The 22,225-nt window shown below is 40.7% G+C and overlaps 1 protein-coding gene across 7 annotated transcripts in view; it reads left to right on the forward strand.

Annotated features, from left to right (window-relative positions):
* The first annotated feature begins 19,880 nt into the window (after window positions 1–19,880).
* The window catches only part of GOLM1 (golgi membrane protein 1), a 35,727-nt gene continuing 33,382 nt past the window's right edge, over window positions 19,881–22,225 (forward strand). For 3 of the 7 annotated variants that reach the window (XM_039729573.1, XM_039729570.1, XM_039729571.1), the window contains exons 1-2: window positions 19,897–19,992; window positions 21,685–21,846. The gene's annotated coding sequence lies outside the window, so the exon portion shown is untranslated. Of the gene's footprint in view, window positions 19,993–20,058; window positions 20,171–21,684; window positions 21,847–22,225 lie in introns of those variants that run through there. The other 4 variants (XM_039729569.1, XM_039729578.1, XM_039729574.1 and 1 more) reach the window with 4 other exon arrangements.

Consider the following 22,225-nt stretch of genomic DNA (forward strand, 5'->3'; position numbering starts at 1 on the left):
GGTTTTGTTGAGGATTTTTGGTTGGTTTTTGGGTTTGTTTGGTTTTTTTTTTATAATTGTCATTATTATTACCCCTGTTTCTTTAAATCAGCACTTTCACTGGTGGAAAAAACTCCACCTATACCACTATTATGCTTCACACTGGCTGCCTGGCTGTTCATGACCCAAAATTTTTATGATGCTAAAATTTTACAGTTTCTTCTTACAGAAGAATTCCATAGTTGTCTGATGTGTCGAAGTGTCCACCTCTGTCTTCAACCCAAAATAACCCTCAAAAGAGAGCTTAAATTTTAAAATAAAAGCATATTTTGAAATTACTTTTTCTCATGACCCATACACCTTTTTGTCTGTGAAGTAATCTGCCAGACAGCAGTTTGGGCTGCTGTGCATGCTAGTGCCACTTTTAACACCTAAGAGATGTCCTGCTTCAATATGGTGAGGAAAATGTACATACTTAGTGCAATTCTGCATGCATTTGGGCTTGAACAGCATTTGAATAGCAAAATTTGTTTGCAATGTCTGGCATTTTTCTTAAAGAGAGGTACAGCAAGGGAAGGTTAACCACTCAATTTTAGCAGGGTCTTTACTCTCACCTTTTATGCTCCCTTTCAGTGGGCTATGCCTCAGCCTGTCTGTGCCTTAGCCAGCACCTGTGCACCCCAAGCTCCTCACAGGAGAGCCCACGGGTCCCACACGCTGTCTTTCTAGGGACAGGGTGGATTTCCAAGGGCTAGTTCATGGCAACAGATACCTACTGACACTGGGTGGCAGCAGTCCACACGTTTCAAAAGGCAAATCGCCTCTTTCCTCATGTCCGTGTTCCAAGTTTCGTATTGGATTTCCCAAGTACCAGAGTACTTCTGCCTATGCAGGTAGAAAGTATTGCCCAGCTCTGCTGTTTGTCTTTCTTGCATTCTGTTCTGTGCTTTATATCTGTTCCTGACTCCTGGCAAATGATCACAGAAATCCAAATTGCCAAACCGTTTCCAAGATGGAAAGAAAGCAGACGAGCTTTCTGACCAGCTTAACTTTTGAAGCATTGGGTATTTTCACCATTCATCCTCATTTTCACAACTTCCTACTAAGAGATAGGTTGGCATTTGGCTGACTTTGGGTTCTGGACATAAATTCAGCAGAGATATACACACTGTTACAGCTTCCTAAATCTCTCCTTCTTCTTCTTAGTGATCCGTTTTATACATAAACACAGTGTTCCAGATAAACTACATTTTTAAACTACTTTTGGGCATTTTTATTAACTAAGGTATAATGCAGAAAATTAGAGATTTTTTTTCATGGAGCAGTTGACATCTGCAGTCTATTACAAATATTTTAAGTATGAGTTGAAAGGAAATGTACTTGTCATTATTGTGGACTGTTTGGGAACATGGTTCTCTGTCTCTTCTGTGGTTTATTTTCATACTCAGCCTGCGATTATTTTTTATACTCCGTTTAGATTTTGTGGGCTTTTTCCCAAAGATGATTTGTTTGTGTTGTATGATGATCAATAGCTACCAAACTGCAACTTTTATCAAAACTTCTAGTCTTCAAAAAATTTAAGCAACAACAGAAAAATTCAGAGTCATCCAAGTAATATATTTTTACAGTTCTGCACCATCAATGTGAAGATTTTCCAATAAGCTTTTAAAGAATTGTTGTCATCCCTCACAAATACTAAAAATTGGCAGCAAAGTAGCCATGTTTTCTGAGCAGGCACATGTCTCTCTTCTATGCTATGCTGTTAGCAGTAAGATCTAACAATTGGGATGCTACAGCATGTAACAAACAGCTTGCTTTCTAATGAACCTATTATTAGCAACTGTTCACAAATAGATGCTGAAGAGCAAAATGCTGAATCAATAAGAGCAGGAACAAGAATCCCACACAGTTCCATATTTGAAGATGTCAATCAGTTCTCTAAATCAAAGTGAAAAGTATCTGTTGCTGGAGGACACAGAGAGGTTGGTCTGTGAGCCATTGCAAAAGCTTATAATTCCTTATGTGTTATTACCTGTTTTTTTGATCCAATACAAGTATTTCAGGGGGAGAGAGGGGAAAGAAATGTTGTACAAAATAAAATACTTTAGGAAAGAGAAAAGGCTCCAGTCAACATTCAAGACTTCATCCATGTCTACATTATGCAATTCTGATGGTGAGCAGTCTCTACTGATAATTATTTAGGGATGTTTCAAAGTACTACAAATCAAATTATTCAGGAACCAGAGAAGGAAAATTATAAGAAGGAAAAGTCTGAATTCCAAGAGCTAGCTAGTGGATATAGGAATTCGGACATTAGACTCTGAAACAATTTGTAAGTAGCAGAGGCATGAATATCTGGGATATGAAAAAAAGATATTTGTCAAAGCAGAAGTAGGCATTTATTTACACAAAACAAGATTTTTTCCACAAAATCATGACAAATATTAAAAAACTATACGAGCCCTACAGGCATTTGGGAGCACTTTCAGATCCATAGAGGTAGTTGATTCCTAGAAAAAAAGCTTGTTGCAAGCTTGTTTGTTGCTTCTGATGTTGAATTCAGTAGGAAACTTGTCTTGGATTTTGGTGGGATAAGGATTAACCTACACAATTTCCTCATCTTAAAATCATGACACAGTACACCTAGTCTGAAATGCATTAACAGGCTGTTTTTTATGAACCTGCTATAGCTAATGGCTTGCATATACAGTGACCATTTTATGCAAAGAGGTTACCATACCAGTGCATCTTTAGTTCTGCTTGAACAACAAAGGGAGAATCTGAGCCAAAGCAATATTTTCCATATACCTTCCCTCCTCTTCACCTTCATTACTACAAAGTACTTCAGGATTGCATATGAATTTTTCATCTATTATCCTCTTTCTGTGTGTGCATGCATGTGTAAGCAAAACACCATGTCTCTGAGTGGCCTTCCTGCACAGCTTGGGAAAAACTAAACTAATTGTTTTACCCCTTGGCTTCTCAAATTTAGCATCAAATCTTCAAGGAATTATTTGGTGGCGGCTATATATTTTCCACTGCTGCAATACATTTGGGTAGGTGAGTCATCACCTGAAGACTGCCATAGTATCCAGCATCCACTTGCTTACATCTCCCAAGGAGCTGACAACTGTTCATGCAGCTGGTTTCAGTTGGGTCTCACACTGTCTCTGCCTAGAGGTTCCTCAGAGGCCAACAGCAACAAACTCAGTACCTAGATGATAAAGAAGGCTTTAACATGGGAACAGACTAAAACAAGCTGAAACGAGATCTGTTTTTTGCTTCAAATAGCAGAGGCTACATAGGCAGTGTCAGTTCAAATCTGTCTTCTCAGACCTGCCAGCAACACACTCTTCTTGTAAGTGTGCAGTTGTCAAGTGCTGGCACCTAGCCATTGGTGTCATGACTGAGACTGGCAAGATGAGTACCAAGCAGTGATCATATATGAATTATTTTCCCTCATTACTTTATAATCAGTAAAAATCACTCTATTCACGCCAGTGAAAGCAGAAGTAGGACTGCTTTTTCTTTTTTTTTCTGCTTTGTTTTTTTTCCTTTGGTTTTATTCTTCTAAAAAATAACAATAACAATGTAGACATTTATCAAGTGTGGATATCTCACTGAAAGTGTTGGGTCCTGAGCACTGGTTTAAATTTCAACATACAGAGGTCAGTGCCTTGCTACAATGTGCACCCACTTATTCAAGAGAAAATATTGTATTATAAGTACGTATTAAAATAATGCATTTTTTTGCCAGTGTCAGAAATACCTATGTGATTTTCCACAGTCTGAGGAGATTGCAGGAGATTCAATAATTTTTTCTGTTTATCCTTCATATCCTTTTCTGCATCATGAATTTAAATGGATAATACTACAGTTCTCAGCAGAGAAAGCAAATAAAGTTGAAGTGCTGTAGGCAATTTATAAAGTTACCATTATTTTTAATTATTCTTCAGACTGTAGTAGTAGCTGGAAATTGAGTGGGAAGCATGACCTTCTCATGCTATACAAACACAGCAGAATAATATGACTTTCCCAAGTATTTTAGTGTTCCTCAATGTGGAGCAGCTGGAGGGAAATATAAACCTTCAGAGAAACAATATGCTTATATTTCTTTGTCTCTGCTGGAACACAGTATAAATAAAATGTGATATGTATTTTTCTGTTCAATGTAATACTTGGTCCAGAGAGACTAGCTCAGTTAACTGCTGTCTGAGATATCCCTGGGTCAGATGTGGTCCTGAGAGCAGGCATGTTCTACAGTAACCATCCACTTAACTAAACAGGTTGTACCCTGCCCAGACTAAGGAGATCAAGTCTGCCCTTCCTCTACTTTCATCCTTTCATTTCTCTCTTACTTTTTTTTTATATTCAGCTCTCTCCGTGTATTTATCCATTGCCTTCTACCTTCTTTACAGACAACATCTTAGTCTTTTTTTGATCACTTTTCCTCTCAGTCTACTCTCACTGGTCATGAAGAAGTCCTTGCATTCAATGCCCAGGGAACAGTCCTTTTCTTTTTTTCAGGAGTACATATCCCTGTTGTATTCCTCCTTTCTCTTCAATTCTCCTTTAACTCATCAGACTCTCCTGTTTTATGACAGAATTCTCTCAGTCCCAATTACAAAGGAGGTCTCTCTGCCTGATCCACAGTATGTCTCCAAGTGTTAGCAACACCTTTAGATTTTCTGGTTGCCATGGCTAACCAATTTGTACAGTGGTGTTGCCTCAGCAGAGACTCTCTTCCTGCTAGAGAGTTCCTGCTAGTGCTTCCTTCCCAGAAACAACCTCAGGCTACTGGGAAGTTGATCTGTTGCTGGGAGCTTCCTGGTAACTGTGCTCTTTATCTCTCTACACCATGCAAACAAATTATTCTTTGGAGACATATATGAGACTGTTCAGCCCAGTGATGAAACCAGTTATTTCAGAAGCATGGTCCTGCTGATGTTATGGAAATACCTGAGAAAAGAATGCTGAGCTGCCTTAGCTGCCATCACTATCCGTTCTCTCAGAAATCCCACTGGGTAAGAGCTGTGCAGGAACTTCTCCAGAGAATTACTATAAAGCTATAAAGCACTCTTCTCAGATGTATAAGTGGTGTGGTACAAAGCAGACTGAAAACCACAGCTGGTTCTACTTTGCTCAGCTTTAGTTGTATCCCCACACAGAGGCTGGCAGCTAGGTGGTCAAGTGTTGCTTTGTGATTATTTTGGTTTAGGTATTTTTTAACTTTTTATGATCAGATCTGAGACCCCTCACAGTCAATGAAAGCCCCCAGGCTTCAGTGAACTTTTGGATTATGACCATGAAGTGTAGAATGGATTCCTTCTGATCTAGGAAAGATAACTATTCCGTGAATATTCTGGCCATTTTCTGATAATAGCTGTTCCTGCTTTAGAATTATAGCTTGTAAGGACACATAGCTTGATTTCCCACTTAAAACATGAATCTTACATCTCTTTAGATGGGTTCATCCTGCTGGAATGAAATATGTAACACAAATTAAAGCTTGTATAGATCTTTGAGCAAGTACTTATAAAACAAAAGAAAACCACTGCCTGTGTTTCAGTGGTAGCACTCATACTTGATCACAGTCTGCAATATGTAGGAAAGACTACCTAGTATAAAACAGAAATTGTGTAACTTCCAGGCGATCAACTTAAGCTGTCTTTATTAATTGTGTTTAAAATTCACAGACAAGCTAAACCAAATCAAACTCTTTGGAGAAGCTCCTGGAGAGAAAACAAATGAGAATTAGGAATGCATTCTCACCTGTGTTTTGTATGAATGTTTTCATTCAAGTAGTAGTCCTTATAGTAAAGAATTTAGTACAAATTATTATAACATCTTTGCTGAAACTGAGTAACTACAATTTTGTAGGAGACATATAGTCTATTTTTTCAAATTTTCAGTATTTGCTACACTTATTGAGGAATAATAAGAATTACTTCTCACTTTAGCTATCTTTGTTAACAGACTTGAGACTTCAACTTTCAGTGATGATTGCAATGCTCAATGTTGAATTCTGAAATGCTTTATTCCACACAGGTTGCTGGAGCTGGCTGAATGCACTCTGCCTGTTCATTGCAGAGGAAACCTTTCTGTCTAATGTGAATCTGAATTCTGCTATGCAGCAAGATTATTAAAGATGATATCTTAAACCTCTCTCTTCTGTTTCCTCTCCACCCCAACTAGCTCCAGTCAGGTTTTCTTTAGCTCTCTGATATTTCAGACTTACAAGTGTGGGTTCTCATGAAACAAATAGAATCTGTAAAAAAAATGTGGGTGGGTGAGGGGGTGGTTTCTGTCCTTTTGTGGCTGCCACTACCTCTGATTCAACAATGCAGTCACACCAGTTTTATTTGCTTTGTGATCAGTACTGTAACAGCTTGAGTTACTAGAAATGGCTGGGTTTCAGTGGGTTGTTTTTTCTCTCATCTGAAGCACAGCTTCACTGTGCAATTACCATGGAGTGAACAGACCAGGCTCTTTTGTGAATTATTTATAAAACACGAAGAACCAGGGACATTTCTTACATTGGAAAGAAGTGGTCCATCCCCACCAGGAGTTTATAATCCTCGCTGATGTCTTTCTTTATCGCTATGTTTTAAGAGTAAGGTGTAGCAATGGTGTGATGCAGCTGGAGTTCCGCTCTGCACAGAGCACAGCAATGGAGCCAGTGAAGGGTCTGGAGCACAAGTCTGATGAGGAGCAGGTGAGGGGACTGTTGTTGTTTAGCCTGGAAAAAAAGAAGGCTCAGGGATGACTTTATGACTTTTTGCAACCACCTGTAAGGAGGGTGGATTGGCCTCTTCTTCCAAGCAGCAAGTGATAGGACATGAGGAGATAGCCTCAAGCTGCACCAGGAGAGGTTCAGGCTGAACATCAGGAGGAATTTCTTCATAAATGAGATTGTTAAGCATTGGAATGGGCTGCTCAGGGAGGTGGAGTCACCATCCCTGGAGATGTACAAGAAATGACTGGAGGTGGCACTTCATGCCATGGTCTAGTTGACAGGGTGCTGATCAGTCAAAAGTTAGGTGTGATGATCTCAGAGGCTTTTTCCAGCTTAAAAGATTCTGCAGTTCTGTGATTTTTATGCAGTAGAATAATTATTTGCCTAGTACAGATTTGCTACAATGTCTATCAAGTTACAGTATTCAACAATTTATCCTAACATATAACAAATTTCTACTCTTTGCTACTTTATGTGTCTGGTTCTAAGGTGAGGCTTGGCTGTGGCAGTGCCTGACAGTGTTCCCATGTATTCACGCATGGATTTTGAAATCTGAGTATGTGGTTCACTGACTGTCCCCAAGCTCTGTGACTCAAGCTGTGATCATGAAAAGGGCAGAGTAAGAGAAAGTTACAAAAATTTTTACAAGGTAATATCATTTTGTTGTTGTTATTGGTGTTTTTGTTGTTTTTATTTTCCCACTGTGCGAGTCAACATTCCTGTCCTGTTCAGTTAAGATTGTAAATTTGGGTTTTCTTCTGTGATGTAGCTTGATGTTTCTGTTATGTCATATGTTTGGTGCACATACACACACTGGACAACCACCAGTTTAAAAGGATTAGAGCCATTGTAAGTTAAAAATACATGCATGGAAGCTCAAATACAGATACTCCTATCCTGAAGTCATATAGATGAAGTAACACAGCTAGAAATAACATTCAAGAGCTATTAGCTTTAGTCTCTTTATTTGTGCTTTATAAATAAATCATGCATATTTCCAAAGGAAACACAAATTTTCCTTTTCTTATATTTTTGATTCTGAAGTCACTGTGCATTGCCAAAGTAGCATGAGCAGAACTGTATGTAAATCACCATCAGAATTCACAGTTGTAAATTCTATGTAATGCAGGTGCAAGACCTTGACTGTGGTTTCCTAAGGCACTGCAGAGAATAGACTGAGAGGGTGCAGTCTGTTGAAAAAAGCGTGAAGAAAAAGTCAAGAGTTGGAGATGTGACATAAACCACAGCAGATACACTGAAACATGACAAAGAACAACAGCTAGGCAAATGCTTCAAATTGCTTCATGGGGTTTATCTAGAGGATACTGACTAAATTTGAATCAAGACACCTCAAGACAGTCTGGATTTTCCTTCCCATGTCAAATGGCAAACTCTCAGACACAGAAAAGTGTTACAGGTCTGTCTAGGAAATCCCTATTTTCTCTAAAGTTTGGGAGAAGCAGACACAGAAAAATGTTACAGGTCTGTCTAGGAAATCCCTATTTTCTCTAAAGTTTGGGAGATTTTATTTCCTGACAAAGTGTTTTTTTTATAAGAGAAGTTTGTGAAAATTTCCTTTTTTCTGTGATGGCAGTGTAATATTAGCAGCATGAGTAGCACACAGATCATGCCCAGCAATAAGGCTGAAGACTTGGACTACTGAGCAGCCATTGTGGGGGGAGGTGGGGGAAAAGTGAAAACCTGTTTGTGCTCTCCCTTTGTCCTGGAGTATATTGGAACAGGCAAAATTCTGTTGGCGGCAACAGCTTGGGAAATGGTTATCAAGTTTGTAATTGCTTGTACATGCAGCTGATACCAGGGTCTTAAAAATCAAATTCACACAATTAGGTAAGAGAAACAATCAAGGCAATTAGTTCCTGCTTACTGTTCTCAGGCAGCAGAAGAAATGGTCTGTACTGAGCTATGCTCCAGTGAGTTGTCACAGTCTTAGTAGAAGTATATTATTCCAAACACATTATTTTTAGACCCTTCAAGTCTATAAAGGCCTATGGGTGTTGTCTCAGAGCCAAGTCTGACTGCACTTCTAAAAGTGGTATCCACAAAGAGCTATTCAGGGTAGCACGGTGGGTGACATGCGGATCTGATACAGCTCCAGTCTATTTTGGGCCAGCTGTGCTTTTCTGTGCTGTGGAGCTGCTAGCTCATGAAAGGTCCTTGTTTATTGCTGGACCTAAGGCAGTCCATGGCTGTGCAAAGGACTGTGAATTTATTTCAGGAATTATCCTTGGTATGCCATAAACAGGCAAAGAAACTATACACATAGTTACATTTCAAAAGTTGCACAGATTCGTCTTCCAAGATAGAGCAGCAGGATTGCATCACTGTGCCATGGGTAATAAATTTATCACTGCTGCTCCAAATAGTCTTTTGCTGTCTGTTTCCTATACAAAGTCAATAATGGGATTAGCACTGCTAGCATTACACTTTCCACTACTTCTACTGTCTGTATAATTAGTCCCCATGAAACATTTTAATCTTCTAGAAACATGATGGAACATAATAATAAACAGTACCTCTTCTCAAGGAAAACTGCAGCCACCGGTGAAGAGGACAGGTGCAGATACCTGTTAATTCCTGTCATCACAAGAAAGGTGGTAGAAACAGGACCAAGGGATTTTCTATAATAAAGTTACATCTTTCCAGCTGTCAGAAAACAACAAAGCAATCCAGACAGAACATTATTTAATGTAGAAGCTTGATGAGATCTTGTTATGGTGGATGCATACTTGCCCAAGAGCTCTGCTGGCTGCCTCTGGAGTATCACTGGAAGAGGTACAAAAAAGAGATCCAAAAAGCATAAGGACCAAAAAGGAACTTGGAGACAGTAATTTTGTAACAATTTATCCATGTATATAGAACCCCAAACTGTTGTTTTCACATGTTTTAAAAGCAAAGGATCCAAAATCCTATCCCATGGTTCTGACACAACATTTTTTAGAGGCCTGAGACACCTGCAAAGCAAAGTAGCATTAGCATCCTTTGTGCAGAGATAACAGTGATATTGAGAGCTCTCCAAAAGATATCATCCTCTTTCCTGTCAATATCTCAGTCCTTGAATCAGAGAGTTCTACAAAAAAAAATAACAGTAATTCTGTGGTGGGATGGTAGAGACTGGAGTGGGGTTTTCTTGTTTGTTTTGGTTTTTGTTTGTTGGTTTGGTTTCTTTGCTTTGGTTTGCTTGTGTGTTTGTTTGTTCACATCTGGTGGTGATAACCCCTGCAGATGTAAGCTTTGGCACTTCACCCAGAAGCAAAGGGCAAAGGAAGCTCCCAAAAGGCCTGGTGCAGTCTCCCTTATACATACACTCAGCTTTGGAAAGGCTTGTTTCTAAATGTTATGCTGTCTGAATGTCTAAGGAGATTATGACCACAGATGTATCATGCAGTCCCTACAGCTGTGTGAATCAGGGTCAGCAGAAATATAATGAACTACTGGTTTTGATTAGGAGGTCAGTGTTTATTTTTCTATATGAGAAAGGGTACATTTTTATATTTGTCTAGAACAGTCTAAAGCCCAGGGTCTCACTGCTGCTTTGGTAAGACCAATTAATTATTAGCATAGAGTCGTGTTTGAAGATCCTGTAAAAGTTTTTTTTCACTATACATTATTCACTTCTATAATCTCTATGCAGAAGCTGTTAGGCAGTTTAGTAAGTCTAAACTGGAGTCTTCTTGACTTTAGACTGAGGACAAAATTTGACAATTCAACAACCAATTTTCTGACGACTACTGTCAATCATTCCGCTGAATTTTGCAATCATCTTTTGTCTGACTTGTTTCTCAGAAGGAACACTAAGGATGTGTTCTGCTAACAGTAGCAAAGTAATCATGAAGCATATAACTAAATGGTGGCTTTTGATGTACAAAATTTTGAGTGGTTGCTCAAAATTTCATTCGTATTTTTATAGATCAGCTTGTTGAGGTCACATGTTTAAACATGTACATGAGTGTTTTCTCTTTCAAGAAATCCAGTATATTGAGAAAATCTGACAGACATCTACAGTACATGTTTGCTACCATCTGGTGGCTATCTCCATACACTGTATTTTTATTCGCTAATTATTTCTGTCTCTTCAAGTAACATAAATTTTGCAAGTTGTGCAAAATTTATTTTTAATGTTCCTGTCACTGTCACAGAGGCTGTGTCTAATCTAATTCAGGATTTACTATGGTACCCTTATTTTTGGGGTGCAAAAGGTGCAAATGCTGTTGATGTGATTAATTTCAAAGGTAATGCATTCCTGCTGCTATGATGGAAGTATAGAAGCACCATTTGTTCAGTTTCAGTGGCAGTTTCAGTGTATATACCATCTTTGAACTGCTGACAAAAGGAGATTTGACACAGGTAGCCAGAGTGTTAATGTTGGCAGCAGTCTCAGCCCAAGAGCAAACAATTAACTAGCAGCCCTAGTGGAAATACTTTGCTTTGTCTTGGTGCGAAATCACTGGTAAGGCTGTCACTCTGTACTACCTCCCTGTTGTGACCTGTAAGGTGACAGATCTGTTTCACACACAGACACTTGTGCCTCTCAGGCACCAGTCGCAGAAAACACAGCATTACCTTCACATAAACAAATACCACTGTATGAAACTTATGCTTTGAGCCTCTGTAAATTCAACAGAATATACTTCTCTTTTTGTCTTACTACTGCTGAATTTATAGGTAGACTGCCTTGCTGGATACTTCTCAATTTCCCACCTGCATTTCCAAAGTACTTCTAGCAATTCCCACATAACCTTTATAATTGTTTTCCTTTGTGCCCTGTACCTGCATACGTAGCACATGTGTTGTGTACAAGGTAGTGCAGAATTCATGTAAAGAGGCATTCCCCCTCTCTCCCATTCCAGACTGCACTGTGATCTAAGAAATGTTCATTAGGCCTCAGCCTTGGAAATAGCACCTGGGCTCAGCTTTGCCTGAGCTTCTCAGAAACAGTCTGCTCCCAGGAACTGTTGTTTAAGAAGCTCCTTTTTTCTTTATGAATAGCTTTGGAAAGTATTTTTCTTGCCTCAATGGCACAACATTCCTGTTCTCACACATTCAAAGAAAGAGCCAATCCAAACTGTGGCCAGGATGAAACATTATGACTAAAGCCTACTGTCTTGAGACCCTATAAACAGCAGTCCAAATGAAACCCTTTGAGCTCTCCTGGACCTCAGTAGGCTGTGACCAGCAGTCGAGGTTGCTGTACTTGGTGGATCACCAAAAAGCAACAAGTGTTGGTCTGATGCCCCTGCTCCTCAAGGCCTGATCCTTCACCTGTCAGGAAATGCAAAAGCATCCGAAGTGAGTTTCTCACTGATCTCCAAGGGGAATTTTTCACAGGTACCTTGCTTGCACTGACTCTGTCTTGTGTTGCATGCATGTGTGCATCTGAGAGAAATGCTGCTTTCTTAGAGTTTAAATACCTTGAAAGTTGGGCCTGTAAGTAAGCTTGTGACTTAAGACTTAACCTTACTTAAATGCTAAGTGTTTTTCTTTTGCTAAATTGCTAAGTGTAACTTCAAAGTTATAAATTAGGTTAAATACTGCTAAGACCTATTCCTCTGTTAAATTGTTAAGGTTACATTATAAATTAAATTTAAGATATCATTTAAGTTAGGTATCACTTAAGTGTTGTTCCTTTGTTAAATTATTAAGTTTAAGGTATAAGTTAAGTTAAATTACTGTTAAGTTTGAGTACTGTTAAGGTTTTTGGCTGTGTTCCTTTTGATCCTTGCCCTCACTGACCTTTGTCACACAGATCTAAACACATCCATACACCCACCCCCACCCATACACACACACACACCCCTCTGGCCACATACACACTCTTAGACAGCCCTCCATTCATTTCTCTTTTGATTTTGGATCTTGTATGGTTTTGTTGTTGCATGTTTTGCATGTTTTTCCTTGCTGCGCCTTACCTGTCCTGTAAGTAGTAGAGTGAATCTTGCCAATAAACATTGTCGTGATGTCACTTAATATTAAATTTGGCTTTTGATGATAACCTTGCTAATGATTTTTCAAGTGATCTCAAACATTTGTTCATAACAACACCAGAGCCCTGTACCAAGGTGGAGCTAGAATACTGTGGCTCCAAGGTAATTTCACATATCGTTACATTACCACATCCCCTTATACAATGTGAACACTGTTTTATCTTCCTATGAGCTAAGTGAGGCAAGCTAGCCAAAACTGAGTTCAGTTACCACATCAGTTAACACTGCTCTTTGCTGCAGAATTGCAGTTTTGTATCACTGAAGTTTTTCCAGAAAATACCACCATTTCCTGGGTAGACATTCAAGACCCAGAAAGAATTTTTTCAACCTTTTAAGCCCTGTTTTCTGTATTGGACTAGCCATGTGCTATCCCTAATAAGTTAAGCCACTCAGTGCCCTCATTAGGTAAAAACAGCATTATTGTTTTGACTCAGTGAAGAACAGAGAAGACTGATTTGCTCTGGAATTGCGCAGCAGAGGTCAGGCAATATCCTTCACTTTATGAATTCCAGTTAAATGGTCCTAAGTTTTACGAATATCAGCCTATGTTCTAGGAAACCAGGTTTAGCTTGTAACCATGTGTGCATGGGACTGTACACATATACACAAGATTTGCAAATGCTTGCAAATCTGGCATCCTTCATTGCATACACAACTGATGTCACAGAAGGCTGTCCATCTAGGGACAGCCAACAACTGGAGTAACAACTGGAGCACATGTTGGCTCCAACAACTGGAGCCAACAACTAGCGAAAATAATGTGCTCCATTCTTCTTACTGGCTTACATATATGGAAACCAAAATAGCTTGAATATAAGGGTCTTTTTTATTTATCATTTTTGAAGAGAAAAGGACGACTTAATTCTGACTCCATAGGCATCCAAGGTGAACCACCAAGAGTGAATACAGCCATTGCCTGTGGGTAATACTTTTCCCAAGAAAATGGCATCAACCAATATGGAAGATTAACATCAATCAATAAATCTCCTAAAGCAACATTTAGAGGCATCTCATGAATGAAAAGCCGATTTCCCAGAATAGGACAGGCTAACTGCCGAAATACCAAAGATGCAGAGAAGACAAAGAAGAAAAAGAAGCCAATCAGCAAACCTGATAGGTCATCTAGTAAAGATGCAGCTCTCCAAGTCAACATGTTCTTTTCTAAGGTGGCGTTTTATTGCTTTTACAGCAGATGTTGATTTTGTCATAGCAAGACCAGCCTGCCTAACTGTAATTCCTACAGCTGGTCTGAATTTTTCATGAAGCTCTTTGTTTGCATATCAGAGCACACTGGGCATTTTCTCTGAATGAGGCAGTGCAATTAAGCAGGAAAAATGATACTTTGAGGCAATTTCTGCAGATCTGAAGAAGCTAGAAAAATGTTGCCATTTGCAGAAGTTAAGCCCAGGGGCACCATTCAGAACTGCTCAGAGAAAGCACACAGAATAGGTGACAGGAAAAGAAAACACCTTATCGTTGTCTGTGCTTCAGTAACACATGACTGCAGTAAGATTCCATTTGACAGCTTTTTATCAGTGTTTCAGCCTCCACTCATTTTAATTCAAGTTTTTTTGGATATATATTTTCAAGGCCAAATGGCATCACTAAGGTGTACATCCTGAAAAATGTAGGCCATAATTTGACATCCATTAGGTGGGTGTCCTATATGGTTATTTGATGATAGGTCAGACCCTGAATGTGCACAGAAGTCACCACACACTTACTAAAAATATGTATGTGCACATGTTGTGCAGAAGAAGAAACATCCCACATATTACTTTTTGTCTGCTATTGAGAAAGTTGTTGCAGACGTAATCTTTCAGATCCTGTAATATGCCCTGTACCTCTGAAGAATGTAATATGGATTTCAGATGTCCACCTTTGAAAGTAGAAGACAGGAGACAGAGGACATCATCCATCTTTCAGCTGTTGTCTTCAACATCTCAGCCATCTTTGGTTTTGGCGTTTAGCTCTGACTTTGTGAAATTTGAAAAAAACCAAAACAACAAAAAATCTCCACTGTCATTCTAACATGATAATTCAAAGGCAGGATCTTCAAACTCTACAATGCATGACATTGCATGGATGAAGCAGGTCAACAGTAGACAAAGATGTCTGGCAATTTAAGTTAATCGTATGTAGAAAAAAGAGAATGTGTTAAATGTTGAAGTCCATTTTGCACTGTGGCAAGTTAGACTCCTGTTTTGTGGGATCTTTAGAAGTAATAGTATAGTAAAATTCTTGACCTTACTCTCACCAACACATGACTAATGCCTTTCTTGAATAATTGGAATTTTTGTTCCTCTGCTATCTGAAAATGATTTTCTGAAATTAATTTTTACATGTGTGTCTAGAGGGTAATCTCACAACTGAAGAAAACAAGCAGAGGCATAGTGCAGATCAATATCTGGCTTCATGGCTGGTGCCATCAAGAAGCTTTGGCTTTTTTAGCAATGGATTGAACTTCAGTGACTGTAGTCTGTTAGGGATAGATGGGATCTGCTTGTCTAAAAAGGGAGAGAAAATCTTTGGCAGCAGACTGGCCAATTTGGTGAGATGATCTTTACACTGAATGGCTTTTGGGGTCCAAAGTGGAAATGCTCATGCCTTTGCTTTTTCCTGGGCCATGCCAACCAGTGCTACCATGGCCTCCTCTCATGGCCTCCCTATGAGAATCATAGGGCTATCCAGATCAAGGGTGTGTATTGCTATGGGGAATCCTGTTACACCTCTTCTAGGGAATCTGGGTGCTAGATTACCTCCCTGATGTGCCTGCACACAACTGCAGAGAACATGGGGATAAGCAAGAACTAGAAATCTCTGGGCATGCGTGGCAGCAGCTCTCTGTCCACAGAGACCAACATATAACTTTCCCAGGCACTGTCCTGGGAAAGACTGTGAGAAGATCAGAGAAAAGAATTATAAACAATTCTTATCTTCACTTGCTGCACTTGTTGTTGTGAAAATGTGGAATGTGTTATGGAGATTTGTTTACCAAAGGATGGTTTCTTAATTGGCCAATGGTGATGGTGTTTAGATTGAAGGACCAACTGGGTCCACCTGTATTGTGACTGTCTGTAAGGGTGATGGGTTTCTTAATAAGTACAGTATAATAAAGTGATTGATCAGCCTTCTGAAAATCATGGAGTCAATGCTAATTATTACCTGGCTGGGGGTCTGTGGCAACAAGCATGTGCCAAGGTAGGGCCATTATATCATTGCATTTACAGAGATACAGTGGGATAGCTCGTGTGACTGGAATGTTGCTTGGGTGCCTGTGTCCTTTTTAGAAAGGAGAGGTCAGCAAGATGAGGTGGTGCAGTTTTTCTTTGTGTGAGAGAGAAACTGGAATGTACTGAGCTCAACTCAGGGACATACAAACTATTTGAGAGCTTAAGGACATACAAACTATTTGAGAGCTTAAGGGGCATGCCAAAGTGGATGACACAAGTATTATCAGCAGCAAAAGGAAGATTGGGAAGATGTGGGGCCACTGCTGAATCAGATGGGTGTCCTGGTGATGGAATTACCAGGCAGAATTACTGAATGCCTTCTTTGTATGTTTTGTATGTTTTTACTGGTGAGGCCAGCCCTGAGAAGTGCCAGACTTCAGAGGCAGGAGAGGAAGGGTGGGGAAAGGAAGATTTCACTGTGGTCACAGAGGGTTGGGTTAGAGATCAGCTAGAGAGACTTAACACCCATAAATCCATGGGCTCTGGTGGGATGCACCCATGGGAGCCCAGGGAGATGGCAGATGTTGATAAGCCAACCTCCATCATCTGTGCAAAAGCATGGAGAACAGGAGAGGTGCCCGATGACTGGAGCAAAGTCAACATTACTGCCATCTCCAAAAAGGACAAGAAAGAGGATCTGAGAGATATGCCCTGTCAGCCTCCCCTCCATACCCGAAAAGGGAATGGAACAGCCCATTCTGGAGGTCATGCCCAGGCATGTAGAGGACAATAAGGTCATTGGAATCAGTCACCATATCTTAAAGGTGGATGTCAAGAGGATGGTGCCAGACTCTTTTCAGTGGTGTGTCTCTATCTCTCTGGGGGTGCCTTCCAGTGAACCCCAGCCAACCCCGGGTCGGCAGACAACGGGGGGAGGCAGCCCTGAAGCGACTGACAGCGGGGGGACACTCTCTGGTGCCCTGAGGGTACTGGGGGCAGCTAGGCTAGTCACCTTTGCATCAAAAGAGACACTGGAGACATCGGTAGAGGGTAAAAGGTGACTCTCGGCATGGGCCGGTCCAAGGCTTATTCGGAGCTCCTCAGGGGGCCCCACACCTCAGTGTGCGCCTTGGTCAGAGTAAAACAAAAGGAATCTCAAGGTTACATTTAAAGGGGGGGAGGAAACTGAGGGTAGATACATTTGCTGACCAATAAAGACCCTTCAGGGATGAAACTTTAGGGATGGACATTTGGGATAGCGTATAGTATAATACTTGGGGGGGCTGACCCCTGGTCTCGGACTAATCACTCGACGACTTTGACCGAAAGTTCTGGATAGAGGGGATGGGATGCTGAGTGACTGACAGAGACCCAGGGCAGGGATTTGGGGGATGATCTCAACACAAGAGAATGATTACACAGGTGGAGGAAGGGGGTACAAAATGGCGTACATCATCTGGGAAAATAAGGGGATACAAAACAATTACAAAGTATTACAAAGTATAAAAGCACATTACAACAGTGGTGCCCAGAGACAGGAGAAGTAATAGCCATAAACAAAAACACAAGAAGTTCCACCTTAACATGAGGAACAACTTCTTTTACATTGAGTGTGGCAGAGCATTGGAACAGGCTGCCCAGGGATGTCATGGATTCTCCCTCTCTGGAAACCACAAAACCCACTTGGATGAGTTCCTTTTTAACCTGGTCTAGGTCATTCTGCCTTGTGCAGAGTTTGGGTTGAACTCGATGATATCCAGAGCTCTCAAGATTCTTTGGTTCTATGAACTGTTTTGACAATTATATTCTACCAGAAAGACGTCAGTAGTTTTGAGGGGGAAAAAAAAGTACTGGATTTTCTAGTTAAGATATGCTTTTCAGCAAAAGAGTCACAAGAATTTGATTTGTTTAGCTTACCATTTAGAAGAAAAAAAAAAAAGGCAAAAAAAGAGCAGCATGTTATTAAATAAAATATAGTTCAAGGTAATCTATTTTGAGAGTCGCCCCTTCTCTTTCAGACATAAATTATTCAGGAGATACACCTCCAGAAGGCTTCTGCAAATTCCTTTACTTCTAGACTTTTCAGGCACAGTAGTACATTGCTTCTAGTACTGGTCCCAAGAGATGGTGCTAAGATCTCTAATTTTTCTGCAGGGTAACATATGTTACATGCTGTGCCCTCGTGTTTTTGTTAGTTCTTGGTTAAAATGCACAGCTATTTATTTTTTTTAAGATAATGATACCTTTTTTATTAATACTGTAGATCCCACTTGGAAATCAATTAATTCCCTAACTAGTGGGATGTGATCTATTGTGTAGTTGTAAGAAAATTTTCTGGTTCTGGTCTAGACAAAGCTATTATATGAGTTGTTTTAAAAAATAAATATATAATAACAAATATATGTTCTCTCCCATGAAAAGGTTAAAGTGCAGGTGTTAGACTGATTAACTTTTAAACAGTCTCCAAAGACAGGAAGAAAACCTCATATTTGGCATTATGTTTTGACATGTAGAAGGTTGCTTTTGTTAAGTTTATGGTCTTTGTTCAGGTAGAAATTTACAGCTATGTATATAAACACACACACACACACATATCTAAAGAAATTATTTTGCCTTTTTCAGCAGCTACAATTTCTGCTTCACTAGTTTTTCCATACTGTTTTGATTCCATTTTTTAAACTGCCACTTGCAAAAGCTAAAATGCAGAAACAACATGCAGATTGGGTTGAAAAAGTTGGGGTGGTCTTTGTTCAGGTAGAAATTTACAGTTATGTATATAAACACACACACACACACATCTAAAGAAATTATTTTGCCTTTTTCAGCAACTACAATTTCTGCTTCACTAGTTTTTCTATACTGTTTTGATTCCGTTTTTTAAACTGTCACTTGCAAAAGCTAAAATGCAGAAACAACGTGCAGATTGGGTTGAAAAAGTTGGGGCTGTTCAGCCTGCAAAAGAATGGTCTTTGTTCAGGTAGAAATTTACAGCTATGTATATAAACACACACACACACACATATCTAAAGAAATTATTTTGCCTTTTTCAGCAACTACAATTTCTGCTTCACTAGTTTTTCTATACTGTTTTGATTCCGTTTTTTAAACTGTCACTTGCAAAAGCTAAAATGCAGAAACAACATGCAGATTGGGTTGAAAAAGTTGGGGCTGTTCAGCCTGCAAAAGAGAAGCTTGTGTGGATGTCACAGCAGCCTTCCAGTATCTGAAGGAGGCCTACAGGGAAGATGGACAGGGTCTCTTCATTAGAAACTGCATTGATGTGACGAAGTGGAATGGCTTCAGATTGAAAGAGGGGAAAATCAGAATGGAAATCCTTACAAATCATAAAATTATGAAATAAATCATTTACTGTGAGAGTGGTGAGGCACTGGAACAGGCTGCCCAAAGAAGTTGTGGATGTCTCACCCTGTCAGTGCTCAAGGCTGGTTTGGAACATGGCTTCGTGCAACCTGGCCTAGTGGAAGATGTTCTAGGCCCATGGTCTAGAACTAGATCCTCTTTAAGGCTCCTTCCTAACAAAACAATTCTATGATTCTATCTACATGGTGGAAACTCCAGCTGAGTTAATGACAACCATGGAATAAACAGGTTGACTAATTTTTCTTCTTTTAAAATGAAGAAAATACCGGCGTCATCCGTTTGGCTGTCGAAAATAGGTACCGAAACAGCCTTCCTGAGTTTTCTGTCGCTCCATCTCTGATTTCGGACACTCAGCTTCCCCTACGTGCTGCTTTCCAGAAACTGAAGCGCCTGTGGTGAAGACAGGAAATCTGTAACTCAGCAGCAGCGCTGGTCAAGGAATAACTCTGCCGCTGGGGCGGAGAGCGCAGGGCGGCACAGGCCGGTGCACACACTGCTCCGCTCTGCTCAGCGCAGCCCAGGGCGCTCCTCAGCCGGGGACACCAGCGGGACGGCGAGGGACTGGGTGGCGAGGGGCGGGATCTCGGCTGCGCCCCGCCCTGCCCTGCCCTGCCCGCCTCCCGCCGCCGCTCTTCTTCGCCGCGGGCGACGGGGGCAACGAGAGGCGACGCCCCGGCCCTCGCCTTTCTGTTCGGGGGGGCCGCAGCGCCGGCCCGGCGAGGTGAGGCCGGCGGGCAGGGCGCGAGGGTCGCCGGGCCGCGGCTCTGCCGGCTGTGCCCCCGCGAGGGGCGGCTCCGGCCGTGAGGGCGGTGAGGGCGGCCCCGCGCGGGCTCCGGCTGCGCTCGCGGAGGTACCGGGCCGGCGTGCCGGGGCTTAACTGGCGTGCCTGCCGGACACTGGTAGCGTTTTCTTGCTTCTTCAGCCTGCCTTCCCTCTTAAGGGTCTTGAGCCGGAAACATCTTTGAATATTCGTAGCGGAGGTAGAAACAATAGTATTAGAAATCAATGCAGGTGTGAGATACCTCCTCCCGGCTATCTTTCCCGGGAAGTGTCGGACTAGGTGGCCTCTCCTGGTTTGTCGCAGCCGGGGTGGTGACCTGAGATTGTTGACCATCCTCCTCTTCCTTCCGAGCTAGCTCTGCGGCAGCCTGATCCCTTCCCTTCCCTTCCCTTCCCTTCCCTTCCCTTCCCGCGGAGGCCGTGCCGCTGCTCAGGGGACTGACGGCTTCTCAAAAGTTCGTGCCTCCAGAGGCCTTCCCGCCTCTGCTTGGAAAAGTGTTACCCCTACCTCTTCAGAAATTTTAGTTCGGATGTTGGGTACACAGCAGGTGCTGTGTTTATCGCCTACAAGCAGGAAGTTTGAATTGTTTTACTTTATTGGATTCCTTTGTCAGCATGAAGATAGAAGGAGTTGATCAGGTTTCTATAAAATCTTGCTTTTGAATTGACTTTTTTTTTGAATAGTCGTTCATCTTACATCTTAGCAGTACTTTGCATTTAAGGAACTATTTGTATAGTTGAATTTTTTTTTCACTCCTCGTGGGAGGTCTGCATGTTTTGCAGTCAAACCATATGTATGGTTTTGTAGTGGTGGGGAAATGGTAGCAATTTACCGAGTTTTTCATCAGATATCTAAACTTACTGTACTCTGTTTCATTGTCTTCGTTTAAGATAAGTGGGTGTCCTATTAATTGTGATCTTAAGCTGGTTCATCTTGTATGGGAAAAATAGCAGCAACAAAATTTATGAAAAAAATTAGAAGTGAGTCTGACTAACTCTTGAGATAGTTCAGGTGTGTAAGTTTGCTTGTTTAATTTTGTTTTCATACATATTGTTTTCAGTGGTAATACTGCTATCTACAAGTATACCTGGGCAATATATCCAGGTATTCTAAAACATATTTAGTTAGCCAACTTGTGTTCTTGGGATAGATACCTACTTTAAGCCTCTAGCTTCTGTTTTGCCACATACCTGTTTGGGAATTCTCTTTAATCAGATAAAGGGCATTGAGGGTGTTTGGTTGTTAGCTTCTTGTCATTTGAAAGACAAGAGACTTCTTGAGCTGGAATATGATTAGTGAACAAATGGTAACAGTGGCCCTTTCCTTGGACAGATAGTGCATTTTTAAGGTTTTCCTAGTTTTCTGATCTGCTACTTCTATTTTGAAATGCATTAGAAAAGGAAGACCTGTCACCTGAATTGACTGTCAAATAAATGGTTATTCCTGAACAGGATGAGAGTCGAGTTGCTCAATGTGTTGTGGTGAAAATGCCCTTCCCTTCCTATAAAAAGTGTAGCTGTATAATTTTGGTAAATAGTGACTCTGTGACATTAATCCAAAGTATAGAAGTTTGAGTAGCGGCTGTTGCTGCATGTTTCAGAGTGTTTTTTCTTTTCTTTTTTTTCCCTACAGTTTGTAAATCCTTGTGAAAGGCATATAGGAAGTTTGTGGTCAGCAGACTTGAGTTCAGTGCACAAACTTTAAATCTCCAATGGCAAAATGTTAGTTTGACCTTTTTTGACTTGCAAATTTGAAAGGAAAAACCATCCTCAGACAGTGTTGCTGCAGAGGATGGTAAGAAATCTGTATGCTCTGTTTTGTGACAGTGTGCAGTTCCTTGAGCCCTGCGTACAGTCTGTGCAACTTTGAAAGCATAAAGGTTGCTGCTGGCTATAGCTGGTTCTCACCACGGTGCTGTGAATAGTGGTACTTGTAAGATCCCGCTGTGGGTAAGAACCACCTGGATTTATCTTTCAAAGATAATCACTACTTTGTGTTAACCATTTATACAATGAAATCTGAAAGGTTTTGACTCATTTTTTTCTGCACTCTATTTCCGCCCACCCAAAAAATGGTCACCTTTAGACCAGGCACACAGATGTTCGCTCTCTGATGCACTATTTTAAGAATTACTTTATTTTTCAATTTCATTTAATTGTTTTTTAAAATGAAA

This window comes from Passer montanus, unplaced genomic scaffold, assembly GCF_014805655.1.
Source record: "Passer montanus isolate IOZ18808 unplaced genomic scaffold, ASM1480565v1 scaffold7, whole genome shotgun sequence".
Taxonomy (NCBI): domain Eukaryota; kingdom Metazoa; phylum Chordata; class Aves; order Passeriformes; family Passeridae; genus Passer; species Passer montanus.